Genomic DNA, 24,948 nt, shown 5'->3' with positions numbered 1-24,948 from the left:
TGTAGTGTAGTGTAATGTAGTGTAGTGTGAGTGTAGTGTAGTGTAGTGTAGTGTAGTGTAGTGTAGTGTAGTGTAGTGTAGTGTAATGTAGTGTAGGTGTAGTGTAGTGTAGTGTAGTGTAGTGTAGTGTAGTGTAGTGCAGTGCAGTGTAGTGTAGTGTAGTGTAGTGTAGTGTAGTGTAATGTAGTGTAGTGTAGTGTAATGTAGTGTAGTGTAGTGTGAGAGTAGTGTAGTGTAGTGTAATGTAGTGTAGTGCAGTGTAGTGTAGTGTAGTGTGAGTGTAGTGTAGTGTAGTGTGAGTGTAGTGTAGTGTAGTGTAGTGTAGTGTAGTGTAGTGTAGTGTAGTGTAGTGTAAGTGTAGTGTAGTGTAGTGTAGTGTAGTGTAGTGTAGTGTAGTGTAGTGTAATGTAGTGTAGTGTAGTGTAGTGTAGTGTAGTGTAGTGCAGTGTAGTGTAGTGTAGTGTAGTGTAGTGTAATGTAGTGTAGTGTACTGTAGTGTAGTGTAGTGTAGTGTAATGTAGTATAGTGTAGTGTAATGTAGTGTAGTGTAGTGTAGTGTGAGTGTAGTGTAGTGTAGTGTAATGTAGTGTAGTGTAGTGTAGTGCAGTGCAGTGTAGTGTAGTGTAGTGTAGTGTAGTGTAGTGTAGTGTAGTGTAGTGTAGTGTAATGTAGTGTAGTGTAGTGTAGTGTAGTGTAATGTAGTGTAGTGTGAGAGTAGTGTAGTGTAGTGTAGTGTGAGTGTAGTGTAGTGTAGTGTAGTGTAGTGTAATGTAGTGTAGTGTAGTGTAGTGCAGTGTAGTGTAGTGCAGTGTAGTGTAGTGTAGTGTAGTGTAGTGTAGTGTAATGTAGTGTAGTGTAGTGTAGTGTAGTGTGAGAGTAGTGTAGTGTAGTGTAATGTAGTGTAGTGCAGTGTAGTGTAGTGTAGTGTAGTGTGAGTGTAGTGTAGTGTGAGTGTAGTGTGAGTGTAGTGTAGTGTAATGTAGTGTTGTAGTGTAGTGTAATGTAGTGTAGTGTAGTGTAGTGTAGTGTAGTGTAGTGTAGTGTAGTGCAGTGCAGTGTAGTGTAGTGTAAGTGTAGTGTAGTGTAGTGTAGTGTAGTGTAGTGTGAGTGTAGTGTAGTGTAGTGTAGTGTAGTGTAGTGTAGTGTAGTGCAGTGCAGTGTAGTGTAGTGTATTGTAGTGTAGTGTAATGTAGTGTAGTGTACTGTAGTGTAGTGTAGTGTAATGTAGTATAGTGTAGTGTAATGTAGTGTAGTGTAGTGTAGTGTAGTGTAGTGTAGTGCAGTGTAGTGTAGTGTAGTGTAGTGTAGTGTAATGTAGTGTAGTGTAGTGTAGTGTAATGTAGTGTAATGTAGTGTAGTGTAGTGTAGTGTAATGTAGTGTAGTGTAGTGTGAGAGTAGTGTAGTGTAGTGTAGTGTAGTGTAGTGTGAGTGTAGTGTAGTGTAGTGTAGTGTAGTGTAGTGTGAGTGTAGTGTAGTGTAGTGTAGTGTAGTGTAGTGTAGTGTAGTGTAGTGCAGTGTAGTGTAGTGTAGTGTAGTGTAGTGTAATGTAGTGTAGTGTAGTGTAGTGTAATGTAGTGTAATGTAGTGTAGTGTAGTGTAGTGTAATGTAGTGTAGTGTAGTGTGAGAGTAGTGTAGTGTAGTGTAGTGTAGTGTAGTGTAGTGTGAGTGTAGTGTAGTGTAGTGTAGTGTAATGTAGTGTAGTGTAGTGTAGTGTGAGTGTAGTGTAGTGTGAGTGTAGTGTAGTGTAATGTAGTGTAGTGTAGTGTAGTGTAGTGTAGTGTAGTGCAGTGTAGTGCAGTGTAATGTAGTGTAGTGTAGTGTAGTGTAGTGTAATGTAGTATAGTGTAGTGTAGTGTAGTGTAGTGTAGTGTAGTGTAATGTAGTGTAGGTGTAGTGTAGTGTAGTGTAATGTAGTGTAGTGTAGTGTAGTGTAGTGTAATGTAGTGTAGGTGTAGTGCAGTGCAGTGTAGTGTAGTGTAGTGCAGTGTAGTGTAGTGTAGTGTAGTGTAGTGTAGTGTAGTGCAGTGCAGTGTAGTGTAGTGTAGTGTAGTGTAGTGTAATGTAGTGTAGTGTAGTGTAGTGTAGTGTAGTGTAGTGTAGTGTAGTGTAGTGTAGTGTAATGTAGTGTAGTGTAGTGTAGTGTAGTGTAATGTAGTATAGTGTAGTGTAGTGTAGTGTAGTGTAGTGTAGTGTAATGTAGTGTAGGTGTAGTGTAGTGTAGTGTAATGTAGTGTAGTGTAGTGTAGTGTAGTGTAATGTAGTGTAGGTGTAGTGCAGTGCAGTGTAGTGTAGTGTAGTGCAGTGTAGTGTAGTGTAGTGTAGTGTAGTGTAGTGTAGTGCAGTGCAGTGTAGTGTAGTGTAGTGTAGTGTAGTGTAGTGTAGTGTAGTGTAGTGTAGTGTAGTGTAAGTGTAGTGTAGTGTAGTGTAGTGTAGTGTAGTGTAGTGTAGTGTAGTGCAGTGTAGTGTAGTGTAGTGTAGTGTAATGTAGTGTAGTGTACTGTAGTGTAGTGTAGTGTAGTGTAATGTAGTATAGTGTAGTGTAATGTAGTGTAGTGTAGTGTAGTGTAGTGTAGTGTAGTGCAGTGTAGTGTAGTGTAGTGTAGTGTGAGTGTAGTGTAGTGTAATGTAGTGTAGTGTAGTGTAGTGTGAGTGTAGTGTAGTGTGAGTGTAGTGTAGTGTAATGTAGTGTAGTGTAGTGTAGTGTAGTGTAGTGCAGTGCAGTGTAGTGTAAGTGTAGTGTAGTGTAGTGTAGTGCAGTGCAGTGTAATGTAGAGTAGTGTAGTGTAGTGTAGTGTAGTGTAGTGTAGTGTAGTGTAGTGTAATGTAGTGTAGTGTAGTGTAGTGTAGTGTAGTGTAATGTAGTGTAGTGTAGTGTAGTGTAGTGTAGTGTAGTGTAATGTAGTGTAGTGTGAGTGTAGTGTAGTGTAATGTAGTGTAGTGTGAGTGTAGTGTAGTGTAGTGTAGTGTAGTGTAGTGTAGTGTAGTGTAGTGTAGTGTAATGTAGTGTAGGTGTAGTGTAGTGTAGTGTAGTGTAGTGTAGTGTAGTGTAGTGCAGTGCAGTGTAGTGTAGTGTAGTGTAGTGTAGTGTAGTGTAATGTAGTGTAGTGTAGTGTAATGTAGTGTAGTGTAGTGTGAGAGTAGTGTAGTGTAGTGTAATGTAGTGTAGTGCAGTGTAGTGTAGTGTAGTGTGAGTGTAGTGTAGTGTAGTGTGAGTGTAGTGTAGTGTAGTGTAGTGTAGTGTAGTGTAGTGTAGTGTAGTGTAGTGTAAGTGTAGTGTAGTGTAGTGTAGTGTAGTGTAGTGTAGTGTAGTGTAGTGTAATGTAGTGTAGTGTAGTGTAGTGTAGTGTAGTGTAGTGCAGTGTAGTGTAGTGTAGTGTAGTGTAGTGTAATGTAGTGTAGTGTACTGTAGTGTAGTGTAGTGTAGTGTAATGTAGTATAGTGTAGTGTAATGTAGTGTAGTGTAGTGTAGTGTGAGTGTAGTGTAGTGTAGTGTAATGTAGTGTAGTGTAGTGTAGTGCAGTGCAGTGTAGTGTAGTGTAGTGTAGTGTAGTGTAGTGTAGTGTAGTGTAGTGTAGTGTAATGTAGTGTAGTGTAGTGTAGTGTAGTGTAATGTAGTGTAGTGTGAGAGTAGTGTAGTGTAGTGTAGTGTGAGTGTAGTGTAGTGTAGTGTAGTGTAGTGTAATGTAGTGTAGTGTAGTGTAGTGCAGTGTAGTGTAGTGCAGTGTAGTGTAGTGTAGTGTAGTGTAGTGTAGTGTAATGTAGTGTAGTGTAGTGTAGTGTAGTGTGAGAGTAGTGTAGTGTAGTGTAATGTAGTGTAGTGCAGTGTAGTGTAGTGTAGTGTAGTGTGAGTGTAGTGTAGTGTGAGTGTAGTGTGAGTGTAGTGTAGTGTAATGTAGTGTAGTGTAGTGTAGTGTAGTGTAGTGTAGTGTAGTGTAGTGCAGTGCAGTGTAGTGTAGTGTAAGTGTAGTGTAGTGTAGTGTAGTGTAGTGTAGTGTGAGTGTAGTGTAGTGTAGTGTAGTGTAGTGTAGTGTAGTGTAGTGCAGTGCAGTGTAGTGTAGTGTATTGTAGTGTAGTGTAATGTAGTGTAGTGTACTGTAGTGTAGTGTAGTGTAATGTAGTATAGTGTAGTGTAATGTAGTGTAGTGTAGTGTAGTGTAGTGTAGTGTAGTGCAGTGTAGTGTAGTGTAGTGTAGTGTAGTGTAATGTAGTGTAGTGTAGTGTAGTGTAATGTAGTGTAATGTAGTGTAGTGTAGTGTAGTGTAATGTAGTGTAGTGTAGTGTGAGAGTAGTGTAGTGTAGTGTAGTGTAGTGTAGTGTGAGTGTAGTGTAGTGTAGTGTAGTGTAGTGTAGTGTGAGTGTAGTGTAGTGTAGTGTAGTGTAGTGTAGTGTAGTGTAGTGTAGTGCAGTGTAGTGTAGTGTAGTGTAGTGTAGTGTAATGTAGTGTAGTGTAGTGTAGTGTAATGTAGTGTAATGTAGTGTAGTGTAGTGTAGTGTAATGTAGTGTAGTGTAGTGTGAGAGTAGTGTAGTGTAGTGTAGTGTAGTGTAGTGTAGTGTGAGTGTAGTGTAGTGTAGTGTAGTGTAATGTAGTGTAGTGTAGTGTAGTGTGAGTGTAGTGTAGTGTGAGTGTAGTGTAGTGTAATGTAGTGTAGTGTAGTGTAGTGTAGTGTAGTGTAGTGCAGTGTAGTGCAGTGTAATGTAGTGTAGTGTAGTGTAGTGTAGTGTAATGTAGTATAGTGTAGTGTAGTGTAGTGTAGTGTAGTGTAGTGTAATGTAGTGTAGGTGTAGTGTAGTGTAGTGTAATGTAGTGTAGTGTAGTGTAGTGTAGTGTAATGTAGTGTAGGTGTAGTGCAGTGCAGTGTAGTGTAGTGTAGTGCAGTGTAGTGTAGTGTAGTGTAGTGTAGTGTAGTGTAGTGCAGTGCAGTGTAGTGTAGTGTAGTGTAGTGTAGTGTAATGTAGTGTAGTGTAGTGTAGTGTAGTGTAGTGTAGTGTAGTGTAGTGTAGTGTAGTGTAATGTAGTGTAGTGTAGTGTAGTGTAGTGTGAGTGTAGTGTAGTGTAGTGTAGTGTAGTGTAGTGTAGTGTAGTGTAGTGTATGTGTGTGTATGTGTGTGTGTGTATGTGTGTGTGTGTAGTGTAGTGTAGTGTAGTGTAGTGTAGTGTATGTGTGTGTATGTGTGTGTGTGTGTGTGAGTGTATGTAGTGTAGTGTAGTGTAGTGTAGTGTATGTGTGTGTGTGTGTGTGTGTGTGTAGTGTAGTGTAGTGTAGTGTAGTGTAGTGTGAGTGTATTAATATAGTCATCTACCTCCTTCTCCTGAAGAATGTGGCAGTAGATCAGTATAGTAACACACACCACACTACATACACATATAAGCAGCTTTAGTATAAAGAATCCTCATGGGGGGGCTTCTTTAAGTGAGATGGAGGTATGGCATGAGACCACTTGTCTCTGCCGAATGTCTGCGCAGGGCCTGTGCGGCTAGCAGTTTTACTGGCCCATTGTGATTGGCCCCTTAGCAGGTTTATTGCATGTATCCGGCAGTTTGTCATATTAGTAAGTCTTTAAAACCTTTCAGAAATTACAGGACATAGTTGGGGTTTGTTCACACTGAGTTTTTGAGGAGTCTTTGGGGCAGAAACGGAGTGGAAACTCACCTCAAAAATGTAAAACTTCTCAAAAACTTGGAGGTTCAGTTTCTGCTTTGAAAGCGTCAAAAAGACTCCTTGTACTCACAGCCTTAGTATGATTGAGAAAAAGACATGTCCATCAAGTTCTATGGAGTGATTGGTAAGGGGTGTAGATCCATCCAGAATGTCTGATCCAATGCTTTACTAGAGCCTAAAGCTGGAAAATCTGGGTTATGTTAATAAAAAATAAACCTTAAAAAATAAGTTTTCTGCCCTTTTCTTTCTGGTGTCCTGCATGTGGTTTTCTTCTGTAGAATACACTAGATGTGCGAGTATACAAGTATTCCATGTTACCTCTGTGAAGTTACTGAGCATTCACATCACTTTGTAGAAAACACCATGTCCATGTACCTGAACCTCGCTGGTTGTATGGGGATCAGAGCCAAAAAAGGGGGGAAAAAAGGGCCCGATTTGTAATGTGTTTTTAAGTCCCTTTTCTTTTGATGTCTTTTAGTATTCCTACATATTTTTGCGCCTGATTCTTATAAATTGTGCGTGTGGTTTCATGAATTTGGGTGGATTTAGCACAAGTCTCATATGTTCGACTGCAATGTCGCAAAAAAACGGAGTAAAAATGACAGCCGTCTATAGAATAATTTGGGGTGGGGGCCTAGTACATTTCTGCAGAAGGGTCTAGGCTATTTTTGCTGTCACTTGAGAGCTTGAGGAAGGTGAGTGGTTTTTGCTCCTTTCATGTGGTGTTGGTGCAGTGTGTCGGCCATTGTTGCTGTGGTCTTGTGCTTGTGGGGCGGCGCGGCCTGGAGTCATGGGGACTCGGTCTGGCAGCATGGGTGCTGTGAGGCACCGGGCCGCCCGCCCTGCTGGTGCATTGTCGCTGCGGCGGTGGGTGGCGCACGGCTCCGCTCCCGTTCAGGCAGGAAATGTTAGGACCCTCTATGAGGTTTGCCGTGACGTGGCAGTGGGCTTCATACAGTCTGATCATTACATCAAATGGATGAGTTTTTGGAGGTGCGCTCCATGCTCCTTTTTTTTACATTTCTGTAAAGACTTTGTAACATTTTAAATAAACCCAGGAGAAGACATAAAATAGACTTTACAAAAGGGGCAAATTAAAACCGTATAAGACAGAAATGAAAAACAGTGAAAAACACAGAAAACCACACAAAAATGTGCAAATGAAAACATGGATTGAGCCCAAAGTTTATTATTATAGAGGGATTGATACCTTTACTTATAAAAAGGGACTTAAAATGGGAGTTGCATCACAGCTCAATACAACCTACTTTATATTTCACCAAATACATTAATGTAATTATAGCGGAGCATAGTATGGATGGTGTATATAAACATGCAGACAACATGGAGGTATATTATCGTACCTATAGCGGTGCATGGTATGGATGGTGTATATAAACATGCAGACAAGATGGCGGTATATTATCATACCTATAGCGGTGCATGGTATGGATGGTGTATATAAACATGCAGACAAGATGGCGGTATATTATCATACCTATAGCGGTGCATGGTATGGATGGTGTATATAAACATGCAGACAAGATGGCGGTATATTATCGTACCTATAGCGGTGCATAGTATGGATGGTGTATATAAACATGCAGACAAGATGGCGGTATATTATCATACCTATAGCGGTGCATGGTATGGTATGGATGGTGTATATAAACATGCAGACAAGATGGCGGTATATTATCATACCTATAGCGGTGCATGGTATGGATGGTGTATATAAACATGCAGACAACATGGCGGTATATTATCGTACCTATAGCGGTGCATGGTATGGATGGTGTATATAAACATGCAGACAACATGGTGGTATATTATCGTACCTATAGTGGTGCATAGTATGGATGGTGTATATAAACATGCAGACAACATGGCGGTATATTATCATACCTATAGCGGTGCATGGTATGGTATGGATGGTGTATATAAACATGCAGACAACATGGCGGTATATTATCGTACCTATAGCGGTGCATGGTATGGATGGTGTATATAAACATGCAGACAAGATGGCGGTATATTATCGTACCTATAGCGGTGCATGGTATGGATGGTGTATATAAACATGCAGACAACATGGCGGTATATTATCATACCTATAGCGGTGCATGGTATGGTATGGATGGTGTATATAAACATGCAGACAAGATGGCGGTATATTATCGTACCTATAGCGGTGCATAGTATGGTATGGATGGTGTATATAAACATGCAGACAAGATGGCGGTATATTATCATACCTATAGCGGTGCATGGTATGGATGGTGTATATAAACATGCAGACAAGATGGCGGTATATTATCATACCTATAGCGGTGCATAGTATGGTATGGATGCTGTATATAAACATGCAGACAAGATGGCGGTATATTATCATACCTATAGCGGTGCATGGTATGGATGGTGTATATAAACATGCAGACAAGATGGCGGTATATTATCGTACCTATAGCGGTGCATGGTATGGATGGTGTATATGAACATGCAGACAAGATGGCGGTATATTATCATACCTATAGCGGTGCATGGTATGGATGGTGTATATAAACATGCAGACAAGATGGCGGTATATTATCATACCTATAGCGGTGCATGATATGGTATGGATGGTGTATATAAACATGCAGACAAGATGGCGGTATATTATCATACCTATAGCGGTGCATGGTATGGATGGTGTATATAAACATGCAGACAAGATGGCGGTATATTATTATACCTATAGCGGTGCATGGTATGGTATGGATGGTGTATATAAACATGCAGACAAGATGGCGGTATATTATCGTACCTATAGTGGTGCATAGTATGGATGGTGTATATAAACATGCACACAAGATGGCGGTATATTATCGTACCTATAGCGGTGCATAGTATGGATGGTGTATATAAACATGCAGACAAGATGGCGGTATATTATCGTACCTATAGCGGTGCATAGTATGGATGGTGTATATAAACATGCAGACAAGATGGCGGTATATTATTATACCTATAGCGGTGCATGGTATGGATGGTGTATATAAACATGCAGACAAGATGGCGGTATATTATCATACCTATAGCGGTGCATGGTATGGATGGTGTATATAAACATGCAGACAAGATGGCGGTATATTATCGTACCTATAGCGGTGCATAGTATGTATGGTGTATATAAACATGCAGACAACATGGCGGTATATTATCGTACCTATAGCGGTGCATGGTATGGTATAGATGGTGTATATAAACATGCAGACAAGATGGCGGTATATTATCGTACCTATAGTGGTGCATGGTATGGATGGTGTATATAAACATGCAGACAACATGGCGGTATATTATCGTACCTATAGCGGTGCATGGTATGGATGGTGTATATAAACATGCAGACAAGATGACGGTATATTATCGTACCTATAGCGGTGCATGGTATGGATGGTGTATATAAACATGCAGACAAGATGGCGGTATATTATCGTACCTATAGCGGTGCATGGTATGGATGGTGTATATGAACATGCAGACAAGATGGCGGTATATTATCATACCTATAGCGGTGCATGATATGGATGGTGTATATAAACATGCAGACAAGATGGCAGTATATTATCGTACCTATAGCGGTGCATGGTATGGTATGGATGGTGTATATAAACATGCAGACAAGATGGCGGTATATTATCATACCTATAGCGGTGCATGATATGGTATGGATGGTGTATATAAACATGCAGACAAGATGGCGGTATATTATCATACCTATAGCGGTGCATGATATGGTATGGATGGTGTATATAAACATGCAGACAAGATGGCGGTATATTATTATACCTATAGCGGTGCATGGTATGGTATGGATGGTGTATATAAACATGCAGACAAGATGGCGGTATATTATCGTACCTATAGTGGTGCATAGTATGGATGGTGTATATAAACATGCAGACAAGATGGCGGTATATTATCGTACCTATAGCGGTGCATAGTATGGATGGTGTATATAAACATGCAGACAAGATGGCGGTATATTATCGTACCTATAGCGGTGCATAGTATGGATGGTGTATATAAACATGCAGACAAGATGGCGGTATATTATCGTACCTATAGCGGTGCATGGTATGGTATGGATGGTGTATATAAACATGCAGACAAGATGGCGGTATATTATCGTACCTATAGCGGTGCATGGTATGGTATGGATGGTGTATATAAACATGCAGACAAGATGGCGGTATATTATCGTACCTATAGCGGTGCATGGTATGGATGGTGTATATAAACATGCAGACAAGATGGCGGTATATTATCGTACCTATAGCGGTGCATGGTATGGTATGGATGGTGTACATAAACATGCAGACAACATGGCGGTATATTATCGTACCTATAGCGGTGCATGGTATGGTATGGATGGTGTATATAAACATGCAGACAACATGGCGGTATATTATCATACCTATAGCGGAGCATGGTATGGATGGTGTATATAAACATGCAGACAAGATGGCGGTATATTATCGTACCTATAGCGGTGCATGGTATAGATGGTGTATATGAACATGCAGACAAGATGGCGGTATATTATCGTACCTATAGCGGTGCATAGTATGGATGGTGTATATAAACATGCAGACAAGATGGCGGTATATTATTATACCTATAGCGGTGCATAGTATGGATGGTGTATATAAACATGCAGAGAACATGGCGGTATATTATACCTATAGCGGTGCATAGTATGGATGGTGTATATGAACATGCAGACAACATGGCGGTATATTATTATACCTATAGCGGTGCATAGTATGGATGGTGTATATGAACATGCAGACAACATGGCGGTATATTATCGTACCTATAGCGGTGCATAGTATGGATGGTGTATATGAACATGCAGAGAACATGGCAGTATATTATCGTACCTATAGCGGTGTATGGTATGGATGGTGTATATGAACATGCAGACAACATGGCGGTATATTATCGTACCTATAGCGGTGCATAGTATGGATGGTGTATATGAACATGCAGACAACATGGCGGTATATTATTATACCTATAGCGGTGCATAGTATGGATGGTGTATATGAACATGCAGACAACATGGCGGTATATTATCGTACCTATAGCGGTGCATAGTATGGATGGTGTATATAAACATGCAGACAACATGGCGGTATATTATCGTACCTATAGCGGTGCATAGTATGGATGGTGTATATGAACATGCAGACAACATGGCGGTATATTATCGTACCTATAGCGGGTGCATGGTATGGATGGTGTATATGAACATGCAGACAACATGCGGTATATTATTATACCTATAGCGGTGCATGGTATGGATGGTGTATATGAACATGCAGACAACATGGCGGTATATTATTATACCTATAGCGGTGCATAGTATGGATGGTGTATATGAACATGCAGACAACATGGCGGTATATTATCGTACCTATAGCGGGTGCATGGTATGGATGGTGTATATGAACATGCAGACAACATGGCGGTATATTATCGTACCTATAGCGGTGTATGGTATGGATGGTGTATATGAACATGCAGACAACATGGCGGTATATTATCGTACCTATAGCGGTGCATAGTATGGATGGTGTATATGAACATGCAGACAACATGGCGGTATATTATCGTACCTATAGCGGGTGCATGGTATGGATGGTGTATATGAACATGCAGACAACATGCGGTATATTATTATACCTATAGCGGTGCATGGTATGGATGGTGTATATGAACATGCAGACAACATGGCGGTATATTATCGTACCTATAGCGGTGCATAGTATGGATGGTGTATATAAACATGCAGACAAGATGGCGGTATATTATTATACCTATAGCGGTGCATGGTATGGATGGTGTATATAAACATGCAGACAAGATGGCGGTATATTATCATACCTATAGCGGTGCATGATATGGTATGGATGGTGTATATAAACATGCAGACAAGATGGCGGTATATTATTATACCTATAGCGGTGCATGGTATGGTATGGATGGTGTATATAAACATGCAGACAAGATGGCGGTATATTATCGTACCTATAGTGGTGCATAGTATGGATGGTGTATATAAACATGCAGACAAGATGGCGGTATATTATCGTACCTATAGCGGTGCATAGTATGGATGGTGTATATAAACATGCAGACAAGATGGCGGTATATTATCGTACCTATAGCGGTGCATAGTATGGATGGTGTATATAAACATGCAGACAAGATGGCGGTATATTATTATACCTATAGCGGTGCATAGTATGGATGGTGTATATAAACATGCAGACAAGATGGCGGTATATTATCGTACCTATAGCGGTGCATGGTATGGATGGTGTATATAAACATGCAGACAAGATGGCGGTATATTATCATACCTATAGCGGTGCATGGTATGGATGGTGTATATAAACATGCAGACAAGATGGCGGTATATTATCGTACCTATAGCGGTGCATGGTATGGATGGTGTATATAAACATGCAGACAAGATGGCGGTATATTATCATACCTATAGCGGTGCATGGTATGGATGGTGTATATAAACATGCAGACAAGATGGCGGTATATTATCATACCTATAGCGGTGCATGGTATGGATGGTGTATATAAACATGCAAACAAGATGGCAGTATATTATCATACCTATAGCGGAGCATGGTATGGATGGTGTATATAAACATGCAGACAACATGGCGGTATATTATCGTACCTATAGCGGTGCATGGTATGGTATAGATGGTGTATATAAACATGCAGACAAGATGGCGGTATATTATCGTACCTATAGTGGTGCATGGTATGGATGGTGTATATAAACATGCAGACAACATGGCGGTATATTATCGTACCTATAGCGGTGCATGGTATGGATGGTGTATATAAACATGCAGACAAGATGGCGGTATATTATCGTACCTATAGCGGTGCATGGTATGGATGGTGTATATAAACATGCAGACAAGATGGCGGTATATTATCGTACCTATAGCGGTGCATGGTATGGATGGTGTATATGAACATGCAGACAAGATGGCGGTATATTATCATACCTATAGCGGTGCATGATATGGATGGTGTATATAAACATGCAGACAAGATGGCAGTATATTATCGTACCTATAGCGGTGCATGGTATGGTATGGATGGTGTATATAAACATGCAGACAAGATGGCGGTTTATTATCATACCTATAGCGGTGCATGATATCTTATGGATGGTGTATATAAACATGCAGACAAGATGGCGGTATATTATTATACCTATAGCGGTGCATGGTATGGTATGGATGGTGTATATAAACATGCAGACAAGATGGCGGTATATTATCGTACCTATAGTGGTGCATAGTATGGATGGTGTATATAAACATGCAGACAAGATGGCGGTATATTATCGTACCTATAGCGGTGCATAGTATGGATGGTGTATATAAACATGCAGACAAGATGGCGGTATATTATCGTACCTATAGCGGTGCATAGTATGGATGGTGTATATAAACATGCAGACAAGATGCCGTTATATTATCGTACCTATAGCGGTGCATGGTATGGTATGGATGGTGTATATAAACATGCAGACAAGATGGCGGTATATTATCATACCTATAGCGGTGCATGGTATGGTATGGATGGTGTATATAAACATGCAGACAAGATGGCGGTATATTATCGTACCTATAGCGGTGCATGGTATGGATGGTGTATATAAACATGCAGACAAGATGGCGGTATATTATCGTACCTATAGCGGTGCATGGTATAGATGGTGTATATAAACATGCAGAGAACATGGCGGTATATTATACCTATAGCGGTGCATAGTATGGATGGTGTATATAAACATGCAGACAAGATGGCGGTATATTATCGTACCTATAGCGGTGCATAGTATGGATGGTGTATATAAACATGCAGACAAGATGGCGGTATATTATCGTACCTATAGCGGTGCATAGTATGGATGGTGTATATAAACATGCAGACAAGATGCCGTTATATTATCGTACCTATAGCGGTGCATGGTATGGTATGGATGGTGTATATAAACATGCAGACAAGATGGCGGTATATTATCGTACCTATAGCGGTGCATGGTATGGTATGGATGGTGTATATAAACATGCAGACAAGATGGCGGTATATTATCGTACCTATAGCGGTGCATGGTATGGATGGTGTATATAAACATGCAGACAAGATGGCGGTATATTATCGTACCTATAGCGGTGCATGGTATAGATGGTGTATATAAACATGCAGAGAACATGGCGGTATATTATACCTATAGCGGTGCATAGTATGGATGGTGTATATGAACATGCAGACAACATGGCGGTATATTATTATACCTATAGCGGTGCATAGTATGGATGGTGTATATGAACATGCAGACAACATGGCGGTATATTATCGTACCTATAGCGGTGCATAGTATGGATGGTGTATATGAACATGCAGAGAACATGGCAGTATATTATCATACCTATAGTGGTGCATAGTATGGATGGTGTATATAAACATGCAGACAACATGGCGGTATATTATTGTACCTATAGCGGTGCATAGTATGGATGGTGTATATGAACATGCAGACAACATGGCGGTATATTATTATACCTATAGCGGTGCATAGTATGGATGGTGTATATGAACATGCAGACAACATGGCGGTATATTATCGTACCTATAGCGGTGCATAGTATGGATGGTGTATATGAACATGCAGACAACATGGCGGTATATTATCGTACCTATAGCGGTGCATAGTATGGATGGTGTATATAAACATGCAGACAACATGGCGGTATATTATCGTACCTATAGCGGTGCATAGTATGGATGGTGTATATGAACATGCAGACAACATGGCGGTATATTATTATACCTATAGCGGTGCATAGTATGGATGGTGTATATGAACATGCAGACAACATGGCGGTATATTATCGTACCTATAGCGGTGTATGGTATGGATGGTGTATATGAACATGCAGACAACATGGCGGTATATTATCGTACCTATAGCGGTGCATAGTATGGATGGTGTATATGAACATGCAGACAACATGGCGGTATATTATCGTACCTATAGCGGGTGCATGGTATGGATGGTGTATATGAACATGCAGACAACATGCGGTATATTATTATACCTATAGCGGTGCATGGTATGGATGGTGTATATGAACATGCAGACAACATGGCGGTATATTATTATACCTATAGCGGTGCATAGTATGGATGGTGTATATGAACATGCAGACAACATGGCGGTATATTATCGTACCTATAGCGGTGTATGGTATGGATGGTGTATATGAACATGCAGACAACATGGCGGTATATTATCGTACCTATAGCGGTGCATGGTATGGATGGTGTATATGAACATGCAGACAACATGGCGGTATATTATCGTACCTATAGCGGTGCATAGTATGGATGTTGTATATGAACATGCAGACAACATGGCGGTATATTATCGTACCTATAGTGGTGCATGGTATGGTATGGATGGTGTATATGAACATGCAGACAACATGGCGGTATATTATCGTACCTATAGCGGTGCATAGTATGGATGGTGTATATGAACATGCAGACAACATGGCGGTATATTATCGTACCTATAGCGGTGCATAGTATGGATGGTGTATATAAACATGCAGACAACATGGCGGTATATTATCGTACCTATAGCGGTGCATAGTATGGATGGTGTATATGAACATGCAGACAACATGGCGGTATATTATTATACCTATAGCGGTGCATAGTATGGATGGTGTATATGAACATGCAGACAACATGGCGGTATATTATCGTACCTATAGCGGTGTATGGTATGGATGGTGTATATGAACATGCAGACAACATGGCGGTATATTATCGTACCTATAGCGGTGCATAGTATGGATGGTGTATATGAACATGCAGACAACATGGCGGTATATTATCGTACCTATAGCGGGTGCATGGTATGGATGGTGTATATGAACATGCAGACAACATGCGGTATATTATTATACCTATAGCGGTGCATGGTATGGATGGTGTATATGAACATGCAGACAACATGGCGGTATATTATTATACCTATAGCGGTGCATAGTATGGATGGTGTATATGAACATGCAGACAACATGGCGGTATATTATCGTACCTATAGCGGTGTATGGTATGGATGGTGTATATGAACATGCAGACAACATGGCGGTATATTATCGTACCTATAGCGGTGCATGGTATGGATGGTGTATATGAACATGCAGACAACATGGCGGTATATTATCGTACCTATAGCGGTGCATAGTATGGATGTTGTATATGAACATGCAGACAACATGGCGGTATATTATCGTACCTATAGTGGTGCATGGTATGGTATGGATGGTGTATATGAACATGCAGACAACATGGCGGTATATTATCGTACCTATAGCGGTGCATAGTATGGATGGTGTATATGAACATGCAGACAACATGGCGGTATATTATCGTACCTATAGCGGTGCATAGTGTGTCACCCTGGCCTGGATGCCACAAGTGTAATTAAAGCTGTGTCTGAGAGCAAGGGGGAGGTTCTCTAGTCAGGGGAACATTAGCATGCAATGCCTCCTGTCTCAGGCCAGTAGGGGGAGCAGCCTGCCCCTATAAAAGCTGGTGCTGGGGGCAGGGTTAGGGAGAACTGGACGACCTATCCGAGGATTCAGGTCCTAGAGCAGAGAGGGACAGTTGTATTGCACCTAAGAGGAAGTGTGGCAGGAGGAGAGCCACAAGCCAGAGACAAGAGGCGAAGAGAGCCTGTCTTGGCAGAGAAAAGACTTAATTTTACCAGACTTTGGTGTCTGAGGCTGGAAGGATTCCACATCCCCCAGCAGAGAACCAGTCCGCAAGGGACTGTATATTCCTTGGCCTAAGAAGCCTGGAGGCCCTGCCACAACCGAAGGGACCAGTAAAGCCGTACAAGGCTGGGAGCAGAAAGGAACCCACGTCGCAGGCCATACAGGCGAGAATACACGGAAAGCTCGGAAAAGTGGGCTGTTACCCTATCAGGAGGAGATAGCCAGAAGGAGCGCAGAAAGCACGGTAGGCCTACACCCTCACCCTGACCAGGGCCAATTTCCCCGTTGCTCTCAGACATCCAGGTCCCCTCCTAGCTGGGACTGTTTGTGGGTCAGTTTACCTGTTTAGTAAAGACCCTGGACTGCAACCTGTTGTCTGTGTGCTCCTTGTTCCTCCAGCACTTTCAGCACTGGGACTCTCACTACCATCACTCCCACCATCCACTATACTGCCCTGGGGCCGCACTCTTCCCGTGGGGAGTCACACTACCCTAGCTGCACACCTCATCAGCCCCAGCGGTCTGCATGCAGCGGCGGTTCCTAATAACCGCAAATCCACGGGTGGCGTAGTCGGACATAAACATCAGTACATAACGGACTACCACTGGCCTGACCACCCTGAGCCACGGAACCGGGTTGCCACTACTACTCCCATCGTTCCCCCTATTGCCCGGATCCGAGTGCCCCACGGCCCAGGGGGCGAGTCAGCTTTGGCGTAGTCGGCAGGATTTCGTGCCCGCAACCACCGGGTACTGCGTGCCTGAAAAAGACTTTTGTAACTTACCTGTGGAGTCGTTTCCCGCCATCTGGAGCCGATTCCTTCCATCAGACGCCATCTTGGACCGTTTCCCGCCGTCTTCTGCCGCCTTCCCGCCATCCGCAGCTGCTTCCCGCCATCGGACGCCATCTTCAGGACGCCGCGTGGGAAGAAGAGGGGCGTGGACGTCAAAACCGCGCGAGATCCGAAGCTCCGCCCCACGCACCGACGCTGCGCAAGGTCCTGGAAGGGAGAGAGAGCGACGCTGACGTCATCAGGACGCGACGCCAGGTCCTCGTCCATAGCAGCAGCAGCGGAGCCGCGGCCTACAGAAGAGGATCGTCGGAAGGTAGGCCACGCTTAACTAGGGGGGAGGAAGATGTCGGACACAGAGGCGCCCACTACCACCAACGCAGCTGCAGCAGCGGTGATGCCCTTTTCCCTGCCCTACATCCCTGGAGCGGCCTGGCTGCCCAAATACTCAGGGGAGCCCCATGCCCTAACTGACTTTAAAGAAAGGCTGTACAGTTTGTTCCAGGTTTACCCCCTGACAGAGGAGCAGAAGGTCAGCATATTGACAGGGCAGTTAACTGGCGCAGCCCAGAGGGAGGTAAAATCATGGCCCACTGAGGAGAAAAGGACTGTGAAGGGTATTCTGGCCCGGCTGCGGGGTACCTTTGATACACGTACCTCCGCTGAGATTAAAATGAGGTTCTATGGATGTAAGCAGCGGGCACAGGACAGCATCAGAGATTATGCCCTAAATCTGCAGGAAGCCTTGAGGGCTATTCAACAAACTGACCCTGGCAGTGTGCAGGAAACCGATAAGCTGCTAACAGAACAATTCATAGAGGGTCTGCTGTCTAGCGCCCACAGGGCCCAACTGCGCCTCATGTTCTTTCAGAACCCCGACCTGACCTTTGCCCAATTTAAGGACAGGGCCATAAGGGTGCTCCGTGAATCTGCAACCAGTGGCGCTATAAACCCCCGGCGCCCTGCTATCACCTACCACCAGGAGGCGGCGCCCTCCTCTATGGACTCCGTGGAGGCTGATGCACAGGCCCTGAACCAAGCCCCGTCGAAAGGCCTGCACCACCAAGTCCAGGAGCGTCGCGGCGTTGACCAGGACCGTCCAGGCGTTGCAAGTGGACCCGTCAAGACCCATCGAGCTGGCTTCAAGTCCGGAGGATGTCCCGTGGCGTCGACAGAGGAGGATCCCGTCGTTCCGAGGGAGGCTCACAGACCGCTACGCAGAGGATGGACAGCCCATTTGCCGTCGTTGCAACCAGCCCGGACACATTTCCAGGTACTGTAATTTAAACGGGTCCAACCTGGGGCAGAAGGCCGACCCCCAGGCATAAGATCACCAGGCCCTTATAATTGGCGTGATAAGTACGTTGGGGGGCGCCCGGTTTTACCCGTGGTGCTGGACGGTATCCCCATTAGCGCCTTGCTGGATACTGGGTCGCAAGTAACCACAATCCCTTATGTACTTTTTAAGCAGTATTGGACTGATGCTGATATCACACGGTATCCAGACAGTAACTTGAGCATCATCGCCAGTAATGGCTTACCCGTGCCGCAGATGGGGTTCAAGGAGATGACCATTAAAATTGGTAAAGTTGAACTGCCGGCACAGGGAGTGATTATTGTGGACATTGACCGTCATGAAAGTCACCCTAAAATAACTGTGGGTACTAACATAATTGAAAATTGTCTTTCAGAGGTAATTGTAATTCTACAACAGGTGGCGGTGAATGCTAGTTCCAGCCAACAGAGAGTCCTCAACAAGGAGATAAAAGCCCTGATGAGACGGCAGCAGGTAGAACTGTCTGGTGGTGAGATCGGTAGCGTAAGACTCAGTGATCTATTCCCCATTTCCATGCCTCCCAAAAGTGAAATGATGATCTGGTGTCGGACTGCAATCGGGTTGAGAGGTAGAGACTACCAAGCCATGGTAGAACCCGTGTACTCAGACAGCAGGCCCACCATTTTGACAGCCCGGGGGGTGGTTGATGTCCGTCATGGGAGGGTGCCCGTCCGCATCCTCAACATTGGGGAGAGGGAAGTACACTTACCCAGGTACGCTACACTCGCCAAACTGTTTGTTGTCGAACACCAAGCTATCAGGGCCGTGGAACCCTTGCCTCCATCTCCTCAGGCGGAGGGTAATGGCTCCCAGAAACAAAAGGAGGACTGGTGCCAGAAACTCCACGTGGGTGCTGACTCCACTCCCCTGCACCAAAAACAAGGAGTCTACCGGGTGGTACAGGAGTACGAGAGAGTCTTTAGTAAGCACCCGCTAGACTTCGGCAGAGTAAAAGGGATAGCCACCCACCGATAAAAGAAAGACACCGACCTGTACCCCCTGCACATTATCAGAACGCCAAGGGCATGCTAAGAGAGATGAAAGAAGCTGGGGTCATTAGAGACAGCTGTAGCCCCTGGGCAGCCCCCTTGGTTCTGGTCAAAAAGAAAGACGGCACCATGAGAATGTGCGTGGACTATAGACAAATCAACCGTATCACCCACAAAGACGCATATCCGCTGCCTAGAATAGAAGAGTCTTTAGCCGCACTAAAATCAGCTAACTTCTTTTCTACTTTGGACCTTACTAGCGGGTACTGGCAGGTTCCTGTGGCAGAGGCTGACAAGGAGAAGACCGCCTTCACCACCCCGATGGGACTGAGTGAGTTCAACTGTATGCCTTTCGGGCTCTGCAACGCACCAGGGACCTTCCAGCGGCTGATGGAATGCTGTCTAGGGCACCGAAACTTCGAGACGGTCCTCCTTTACCTGGACGACGTGATCGTTTATTCGAAGACCTACGAGGACCATCTAAAGCACCTGGCCGAGGTGTTCGAAGCCCTGGCAGGCTATGGCCTGAAGGTGAAACCATCGAAGTGCCACCTGCTGAAACCAAAGGTCCAGTACCTAGGGCACGTGGTAAGTGCGGAAGGAGTAGCCCCCGACCCTGACAAAGTCACGGCAATCAAGAGCTGGCCAAGCCCCTCGAACATCAAAGAGGTAAGACAGTTTCTCGGGTTGGTAGGCTACTACCGAAGGTTCATCCCCGGGTTCACTAAGATGGCAGCTCCTATGCAGGACCTCCTGATCGGACAGTCTAAGTCCCGAAGTAAAAAGCCACCCTTCAAGTGGGATAAACCGGAAGAGGAGTCCTTCCGCCAGCTAAAGATGGCCCTCACAGGGGATGAGATCCTGGCCTACCCTGATTACGGCCAGCCTTTCATTCTCCACACAGATGCCAGTAATGTGGGACTGGGAGCCGTACTGTCCCAAAACCAACAGGGCAGAGAACGGGTGATCGCATACGCCAGCCGGAAGCTGAGGCCCACCGAGAGGAACCCGGAGAATTACAGCTCCTTCAAGCTAGAATTCTTGGCGGTGGTGTGGGCCGTGACGGAACGCTTCAAGCATTACCTGGCCTCCGCAAAGTTCACCGTGTACACGGACAACAACCCGTTGACACACCTGGACAATGCAAGACTGGGTGCCCTAGAACAGCGGTGGATGGCCCGTCTCTCCAACTATGACTTCGTGATCAAGTACCGGGCCGGCAAAACCAATGCCAACGCTGACGCCCTATCAAGGATGCCTCACTTACCTGAAGGTGACGAAGACCCAGAAGAGCTGGAAGAGGTAGAACTCCCCGCGTTTCACCGGTATGGAGCCGCTCAACACTCTCACTGCGTGAAGGAGGAGGATCTAACAACTGTGATGATGAATCCCCTACCTCACCACAGCTGGGCCGAAACCCAAGATAGTGACCCTGCAGTCCGCCTGGTGAAAGATCTGCTGACCCAGGAAGACGCCCGCCTAGATCCAGATGCCCCAGAGGAAGCCAAGCAGCTATGGAAGGAGAAGAGCAAGCTGTTCCTCTACGAAGGCAAGTTGTGCAGAAGGATTGTCAACCACCGGACGCACGAACTGACCTGGCAAGTCGTGGTCCCAAGGCGGGATGCAGCTATGGTCCTGGGGGCTTACCATGACAGAGCGGGACACTTCGGTTGGAAGAAACTGGAGTTTCTACTAAGAGGAAGGTTCTTTTGGGTCGGCATGAGAGGAGCTGTAGAAAAATGGTGCAGAGACTGTGGCCCTTGTCACCTGAGGAGGAAGGACCGTGCCAGCCAGAAGACACCCTTGAGGCCCATCGTCACCACGCAGCCTCTTGAGCTGGTAGCTCTGGACCATGTCAAATTGGCTCCCAGCCGGTCAGGATACATCTATGCCCTGACAATCGTGGACCACTATTCCCGTTTTCTAGTGGTGGTCCCGGTAAAGGACTTGACAGCCCAAACAGCGGCCAGAGCCTTCCAGCAATACTTCTGTCGTCCACACGGGTATCCGGAACAGGTCCTGACAGACCAGGGTCCAGCGTTCGAGGCTGAAATCTTCCAGGAGTTCTGCAACCTCTATGGCTGTAAGAAGATTCGGACAACGCCTTACCACCCCCAAACCAACGGGATGTGTGAGAAGATGAACAATATAGTCATTGATCTCCTGAAGACGTTGCCCCTGGAGGAACGCAGCCTGTGGCCAGAAAAATTGCCGGACCTGGTAGACATGTACAACAATATCCCGGTGAACGCTACAAACTGCACCCCGGCTTACCTGATGTGAGCTAGACCAGGTAAGCTGCCCGTAGACCTGGAGATGGGAGTCCTAATACCTGAGGACACCTCCCTGGATGCGGACTGGGATACGGAAAGGCAACTGCAGTACAAGAAGGTACAGGAGAGTGTGGAGAAGAGCCTGGCCCAGGTGAGAGAGAAGCAAGAAAGACTCTTTAATCAACACGCCCCTGCTAGTCCCCTAGAACCTGGTGAGCAAGTCCTAAAGCGAAAAAGAAGGCTACATAAGTTGGACGACCAGTGGGAAAGGGAACCCTACACCGTACTGAAGTCTGACCACGACAACCCAAAGGTGTGCGTAATCACCAAGGACGGAGGAGAAACCACTAGTGTCGTCTCCAGAGACCACCTCAAAAGGTGCCCCGAGCAACTACGTAGTGCAGAAGAGGATCAGAGTGACCTTGAACCCGCAGAGGACAAGGCAGAAATGATCAGCACCGTTCTCGGAGAGTTCCCTCAGTCCTGGACTCGCATAAATGATGCCATAGTGGTACCCGTCCTGCATTTCCTGCAACCGGCACAGCAACAACCAACACCAGAGCCGGAAGGTGAAGAGGAGCAAGCGGTTCCAGAGGCAGAAGAGCCTGTTCCAGCAGCCCAGGAGAGTCAACCCTCTGCTGACAGTGAGCCTGCCATGCCTGCGGCAAGCCAAAGGACCCGCAGACAGCTGCCTGCCTTACCTGTACACCCAGCTGGTAGCTGTACCCCTAACGCTAGTGGGGAAAGCCAGGTTGGTCCACCACCAGACAGTGGGCTACGTAGGTCAACCAGGAGCACAAAGGGGCAGATACCCGCTCGCTGGAGAATATAGGATGTACTAAGATTGTAAATGACCCTGTTGCCAAATGTTGAATTGTTTGCAAAGTTACCTGCATGTTTGGTAATTCTGTGTTTCAGTTTCTTGCAGCTACCGTAAGGACTCAAAGGTTATGGACTTTTTATAACCGGGACCTTGTATAGACTGCGTTCGGAGCCTAACCAAGGAATGAACTAAGACTGTGAAGGACTTGGGGTAGGACAGACCCCCACCTGGTTAAGGCTCCCCATTGTATTGGTGATATGGACACCCGGTCACAGGCCACACTGTGACCTTAAGAACTCAATCTGTGCGTCGCTTGTATATTAATGTTTTCATATTGTCTTTGTTTATTGTTTAGTCCCGGAGTACTAAATTTCACTAGTGGGGAATGTGTCACCCTGGCTTGGATGCCACAAGTGTAATTAAAGCTGTGTCTGAGAGCAAGGGGGAGGTTCTCTAGTCAGGGGAACATTAGCATGCAATGCCTCCTGTCTCAGGCCAGTAGGGGGAGCAGCCTGCCCCTATAAAAGCTGGTGCTGGGGGCAGGGTTAGGGAGAACTGGACGACCTATCCGAGGATTCAGGTCCCAGAGCAGAGAGGGACAGTTGTATTGCACCTAAGAGGAAGTGTGGCAGGAGGAGAGCCACAAGCCAGAGACAAGAGGCGAAGAGAGCCTGTCTTGGCAGAGAAAAGACTTAATTTTACCAGACTTTGGTGTCTGAGGCTGGAAGGATTCCACATCCCCCAGCAGAGAACCAGTCCGCAAGGGACTGTATATTCCTTGGCCTAAGAAGCCTGGAGGCCCTGCCACAACCGAAGGGACCAGTAAAGCCGTACAAGGCTGGGAGCAGAAAGGAACCCATGTCACAGGCCATACAGGCGAGAATACACGGAAAGCTCGGAAACGTGGGCTGTTACCCTATCGGGAGGAGATAGCCAGAAGGAGCGCAGAAAGCACGGTAGGCCTACACCCTCACCCTGACCAGGGCCAATTTCCCCGTTGCTCACAGACATCCAGGTCCCCTCCTAGCTGGGACTGTTTGTGGGTCAGTTTACCTGTTTAGTAAAGACCCTGGACTGCAACCTGCTGTCTGTGTGCTCCTTGTTCCTCCAGCACTATCAGCACTGGGACTCTCACTACCATCACTCCCACCATCCACTATACTGCCCTGGGGCCGCACTCTTCCCGTGGGGAGTCACACTACCCTAGCTGCACACCTCATCAGCCCCAGCGGTCTGCATGCAGCGGCGGTTCCTAATAACCGCAATCCACGGGTGGCGTAGTCGGACATAAACATCAGTACATAACGGACTACCACTGGCCTGACCACCCTGAGCCACGGAACCGGGTTGCCACTACTACTCCCATCGTTCCCCCTATTGCCCGGATCCGAGTGCCCCACGGCCCAGGGGGCGAGTCAATAGTATGGATGGTGTATATGAACATGCAGACAACATGGCGGTATATTATCGTACCTATAGCGGTGCATAGTATGGATGGTGTATATGAACATGCAGACAACATGGCGGTATATTATCGTACCTATAGCGGTGCATAGTATGGATGGTGTATATGAACATGCAGACAACATGGCGGTATATTATCGTACCTATAGCGGTGCATGGTATGGATGGTGTATATGAACATGCAAACAACATGGCGGTATATTATCGTACCTATAGCGGTGCATAGTATGGATGGTGTATATGAACATGCAGACAACATGGCGGTATATTATCGTACCTATAGTGGTGCATAGTATGGATGGTGTATATAAACATGCAGACAACATGGCGGTATATTATCGTACCTATAGCGGTGCATAGTATGGATGGTGTATATGAACATGCAGACAACATGGCGGTATATTATCGTACCTATAGCGGTGCATAGTATGGATGGTATATATGAACATGCAGACAACATGGCGGTATATTATCGTACCTATAGCGGTGCATGGTATGGATGGTGTATATGAACATGCAGACAACATGGCGGTATATTATCGTACCTATAGCGGTGCATAGTATGGATGGTATATATGAACATGCAGACAACATGGCGGTATATTATCGTACCTATAGCGGTGCATAGTATGGATGGTGTATATAAACATGCAGACAAGATGGCGGTATATTATCGTACCTATAGCGGTGCATAGTATGGATGGTATATATGAACATGCAGACAACA

This window comes from Phyllobates terribilis, unplaced genomic scaffold (genome assembly GCF_046119375.1).
Source record: "Phyllobates terribilis strain yellow unplaced genomic scaffold, ASM4611937v1 Scaffold_364__1_contigs__length_1914224, whole genome shotgun sequence".
NCBI classification, from domain to species: Eukaryota; Metazoa; Chordata; class Amphibia; order Anura; family Dendrobatidae; genus Phyllobates; species Phyllobates terribilis.
This window is presented reverse-complemented; position numbering follows the sequence as displayed.